Source organism: Apodemus sylvaticus, chromosome 4 (assembly GCF_947179515.1).
Source record: "Apodemus sylvaticus chromosome 4, mApoSyl1.1, whole genome shotgun sequence".
Classification (NCBI taxonomy): Eukaryota; Metazoa; Chordata; class Mammalia; order Rodentia; family Muridae; genus Apodemus; species Apodemus sylvaticus.
The window spans coordinates 79,958,911-79,964,672 of NC_067475.1; the positions used below are offsets into that span (position 1 = coordinate 79,958,911).

At 45.4% G+C, this 5,762-nt stretch overlaps 1 pseudogene; it reads left to right on the forward strand.

The window, feature by feature from the left end:
- Positions 1-1,975: 1,975 nt before the first annotated feature.
- LOC127683915 (uncharacterized) lies at positions 1,976-2,091 on the forward strand (annotated as a pseudogene).
- The last annotated feature ends 3,671 nt before the right edge of the window (positions 2,092-5,762 follow it).

Genomic DNA, 5,762 nt, shown 5'->3' on the forward strand with positions numbered 1-5,762 from the left:
AGCCGAGGGGCTGGGAGGACCGACGCCTGGTATTACACACACACACACACACACACACACACACACACACACACACATACCCCACTCATGTAGTAAATTAAGAATTTAGTAAAATAAGAATGATGAAAGGAATTATTGAATCAGTCCCACAATTACAGAATCAATTACACAAATGTAAAATGTAGAATTTGATGTTTTGAAACACACTTTTAGGAAGCTGTCAGCACAGTGAGGGTGACTGTGCTGACTTTGAGGGGTAGATATGGGGGAGGGGGAGGTAGGGGAAAGACTTTAGGGAGGGGAGGAAGAGGAAACTGCTGTTGGGATGTTATACATACATACATACACACACACACACACACACACACATATATATATTTTTTTTGGGGGGGGTTGCTGTGGTAGGTGGGTATACACACCTGGGTCATCTGCATATATATATTCTGGCTTCTTTTACCCAGAATAATTATTTTCAGATTCACCTATGTCATCTATCTCTCTGTATATAATAGTTTACTTTATAGTTTACTGGCCTTTACGAATTTACATTTCTGATTGTTTACTGCTAGTATGTAGAAACAGAGTTAGTTTCATACTGTATACTCATCTTTAATCTATCAGTTTTATAAACTTCCTTCTTGGCTCTAGGATTCTGTAGTTGAATTGGATGGTCTATATAAAAAATGATGGTGCCTGAGAATAAAGACCACGATGACCTGGGTGTGATCCCTGGGTCCCACATGGTGGCAGGAGAGAAGAGAGTCCTCCAGGCTGTTCTCTCTGACCTGCACACATGCACTCAGACACACATACCACAAAATCAATCAATCAGTCATCAATCAATCAATCAATCAATCAATCAATCAACTGGGGCTGGGGAGAAGGCCCTGAGGGCAGGAGCACTTGCTGCTCCTCCAGAGGCTCTGGGTTGGTCTCCCAGCTCCATGTCAAGCAGTCCACAGCAGGCCATAACTCCTGCTCTGGGGGATCTGTTTCCTCTGGCTGCCACGGGGTCCTGCACTTGTTCCACATACTCACACACAGACTTGTACACTGTGGTGGCGTGAATGAAAATGGTCCTCATAGATTCATAGTGAGTGGCATTCTTTGAAAGGATTGGGACATGTGGCCTTGTTGGGAGGAAGCATGTCACAGGGGGTGGACCTAGAGACGTTTCAGTAACTTAAGCCAAGCCCAATGGCCCTCTCTCTCTTCCTGCTACCTGTAGATCTGGATGTAGGACTATCAACTATTTCTCCAGCACCACGTCTTCCTGTGTGCCACCATGCTTTGTTCCGTGATGACAATGAACTAAATCTCAACCTGTAAACTAGCCCCAGTTAAATGCCTTCTTTTATAAGAGTTGCTGGCATGGTGTCTCTTCACAGTAATAGAAACCCTAACTAAGACACACATAGATTAATTAAAATAATTAAAATTAATCTTAAAAATAAACAAATAGCCATACAGTGGTGGCACACGCCTTTAATCCCAGCACGTGGGAGGCAGAGGAAGGTGGATTTCTGAGTTCGAGGCCAGCCTGGTCTACAAAGTGAGTTCCAGGACAGCCAGGGCTACACAGAGAAACCCTGTCTTGGAAAAACAAAACAAAACAAAACACATAAATGTTAAGATAAAACAGAAAAATAAGATTTTTAAAAAAGTACCCCACTGCAGTCATTCAAACCTGGAGTTATTTTTGTGAGAAATTTTTAACTACAAATTTAGTCTTTTTAGTATATATAATTCTATTTGAGTTATTTGGATTTTTTTTGTTTTATTTGTTTGTTTTATTTTGTTTGAGACAGGGTTTCTTTGTGTAGCCTTGGCTGTCCTGGAATTCACTCTGTAGACCAGGCTGGCCTTGAACTCACAGAGACCAGCCTGCATCTACCTTCTGTATGCTGGGACTAAAGGTGTGCACCACCACCACTCAACTTGCCTGTTAAATCTTTTAGACTCAAAAAATATTGTACCTGCCCTTAGAAGCATTGCAGGTATGGCTGCTGTGTCACATGTGTGTCAGTAGGTAGCAGAGGAGAGGCCATGTCTATGCTCAGTGATCATCTGAATGACTAGTAGTCTAACATTCCCTGAAAAAAAGTGAGCTTGAGATGACCTGGTCAGGGAGCTAGCCTGAGATGACCACCAGCCCACCAGTCAGATGCTGTACAGGCCCAGTCAGACTCCCAGGGCTGGGGTTGAGCCAGAGACTAGGAGAACCTTACCTGGGACCTCTGGCCCTGTAGAGACAGAAGACCCTCCCATGGTATCACTCAAGCAGACCCCAGCAAGGAGTGAGCTGAGATGACCAGCAGACTGGTGCCATGGGCCTGGAGAGGGATTATCCTGAAATGACCACTAGCCTGACACCTTGCAGGCCTTGGGGAGCAGACCATGCCCAAGATGACTCCAGCCTGGTGTTGTAACACATAAACAAGGTATAGTATCCCTGACACCACTCCTGAGAAAACCCCAGACACTCAGAGACCCTGGCACCACCAAGAGGAATAAGTAAGTGGTGGAGAAATGAGGAGAAAGAGAAACAGAAGGATGTGGGCACAATGAAGAGAGACAGAGCTGGAGACTCAAGGGTAGTGAGGAACAGTCTGATGTGAGTAGCTAATGATGCCACTTGGACTGTGCTGCCACTGGGGGCCATGTCTGGGTCCTTGGCCCTGCAGCAGCAGAGGGCTATTACCGTCAATGACCAGGCTGATGTCCCTGGTCTGGGATAGGGACTAGCTAATATTTGAGGGATGTGCAGAACTGGCCTCAGCCCTCACCTGGGCATCACAGGAAAGATGGCCCCGGGGATGTGAGAATAGGAGAGCTGACCCCACCCCTAGCCAGGTGCAGTACTTAGGAGAGTGGGCCCACACACACTGCAGGGATTGCAGGTGAGCCAACCCAGAGAATAAGAGTGTTGGAGAAATGGCCCTGCCACTTGTCTCCCATGTGGTGGCATGGACAAAGGAGAGATCCCCTCTTCCCCCTCTGCCCCCTCACCACCTGTGGCAGGTTGGAGAGCTGGGGTCATGAGAGCAGGAGAGCTGTCCCTGCCCCTCACTGGCTAAGGCACTTGGGAAAGCAGACCCTGCACCCTTCCAGGGCAGCACAGTAGAGCTGGCCCTGGATGTCGGGGTTGCAAGTCAGCCGGCCCCAAGGGCACGGCACAGGAGAGCTGGCCCTACCGCTTATCTCTGTATGGTGGTGCAGTTGTCTTTCCCCACCTGTGGCGAGCAGGAGAGCTAGTCTGGGATCATGAGAATGGGAAAACTGGCCATGTCTGTCTGCAACACTTGGGAGAGCAGGCCCTGCACCTCACCTGGGCAGCGGGGTAGAGCTGGCCCTGGTTGTGAGAGTTGTCAGGGAGCTGGCTCCAAGGGTGTAAGAATGGGAGAGCAGGTGGACTGAACAGTTGGGATACCTTTCAGGCCCAGATCCAGGGCTTTGAATTAACTGGCCCACCCCAACATCTACCTAACTGATGAACTGTTGGGGTACATGGGGGAGCTGATCCTACAGATCCGAAACTACAGGATCTTCATGACACAGGACAGCAACAAGATATCCAAGAGTAGTTCAAGTGAGAATCCAGTACTGATGGAGTAGCAGAAGCCAGGGGCCTCAATCCAGACCAATGAGTCATTGCAATGAATATTTGTAAGCAAAGATGAATATTTGTATAGACAAAAGGGAATCCTGTCAGGTACACTGTGACACACTACAGCTTCCACAATGAGATTTTTTTCTCTGCAGGTTGTGGGGATGTGCAAGGGTGGAGGGCAAATACAAGGGGAGAGAGATGAGTGGGATTGGGGTGCATGATGTGAAACTCAAAAAGAACCAATAAAAAGTTTTTAAAAAATTATTGCCAGGTGGTGTTGGTGTATGTCTTTAATGCCAGCATTTGGTGGGCAGATGCAGGAGAATTTCTGAGAAAGACAGTCTGGTCTATAGAATAAGACTGTACTATAGACAGGACAGACAGGACTACACAGAGAACCCCTGTCTTGAAAAACAAACAAATATACAAACAATGTTACTGATTTATCATTTTATGTATATGAGTGTTTTGTATTATGTGTGTATGTGCAGTACGTGTGTGCCCATGGGAATCTGCAGAAAGCAGATCCCCTGAGACTAGAGTTATAAATGTGAGCCACCATGTGGGTGCTGGGAACCCCGCCTGCATCCTCTGCAAGAGCAACGGTGTCTTTAGTGCTGAACATTCTCTTAGCCCTTTGAATGTACAATTCTGATCAGTTCAGTCTTTGCGAGAATTTGTCCATTACATCTTCTCTTGTTTATGCTGTTCCTTTATTATGTTTTAATATATATGAATACCAGATTTCCTCTTTTATTCTTGATATTTGCTGTTTTTTTATGTTATCTGACTATAGTTTTATACATTTTATTGATGTTCTCAAATAATCAGCTCATATTTCAGTGATTTTCTGCATTGTTTTTCTGTTTCATTGATTTCTATGCTGACCCTTGTTTCCTTTTCTTTTTCTAGCTTCCTAAGGTCAGTCTTCTTTCCTAAGTAGCATTTTCATGGACTATAGAGATGGCACAGCAATTAAGAGCATATGTTGCTCTTCCAGGGGACTCAAATTTGGCTCCTAGTACCCACATCAGTTGCCTCATAACCACTTATGACTGCAGCTCTGGGGGATACAAAACCCTTTTCTGGTTTCCATGGGCACCTGCATACATGTGCGTGTGCATATGCACACACACATGCATATACACATACACACACACAGGGGGTAAGAATTTTAGAAAGTCTATAAAACTTTCACATTATGAAGCTCTCTTTAATAGTAACTTTACTTTTATTGCACAGGCTTTGTAATGTTTCTGTCCCCATTTTCATTCAGTTAAAATCCATGGATTATTTAAAAGCAACTTACTTATTTTCCAAATATTTGGAGATTTTTCTGGAGATCATCGTTATTAATTGCTAAGTTAAATACACTGTAATTAGGGAATACTCACTGATGGGTTTGACTCCTTTTTACAAGTCTTATTTTATATTGCTGAATGGTTTGTCTTTGTAAATGTCCCATGTGTTCTGCTTTTGGGTAAAGTGATCTCTAAACGTCAGCTAGGACAGTTTAGTTGATGGCACTGCTCAGTTCTTGTTTTTTGTTTTGTTTTTAAGTTGCATTTACTGCTTTCCTCTCTACTGCTCTATCAGGAAGTGTTGGGCATCGGTGAGCTTAGCTCAATGCCCCCAGCTGAGCTGTTTGCACAGGAAACATCCTGCAAAACATCCTCCTGTTTTCCCCACCCAGTGTGGTAGGGACCTCCCTGGTGCCTAACCTATGGCTATGATTGTTTTTTCCTGTTCCCTTCCCTGGCCTCAAGTATATATTGCTGGTCCCTCAGTAACGCTTTGGCATTCTCCCTACAGAATGACCGGTGTCTGTGTTTTCTGTTCATCCCCCAGGCCTACGCCTGATACTTGGTACCGTGGCAGCGCAGGCGCTGTCAAGGAAGAGATGGAAAAGGGGACAGCTTGAATCTTTTAAGTGCAATTATGGATTTGTCTGCTTTCAGTTCTACCCATTTCTCTTCATGTAACTTTTGCCACTAAATGTCCAATGGTTAGAATTACTTGACCTGAGACTTGATGTTCGAGCGTGGGGGAACACCATGGGGACCCTCATCTGCTCAGAGAAGGGGAGGGGGGAGGGGTAAGGATTGTGAGGGGGGTGACTGGGAAGGGAGCAGTGGGTGGGATGTGAAGTGAA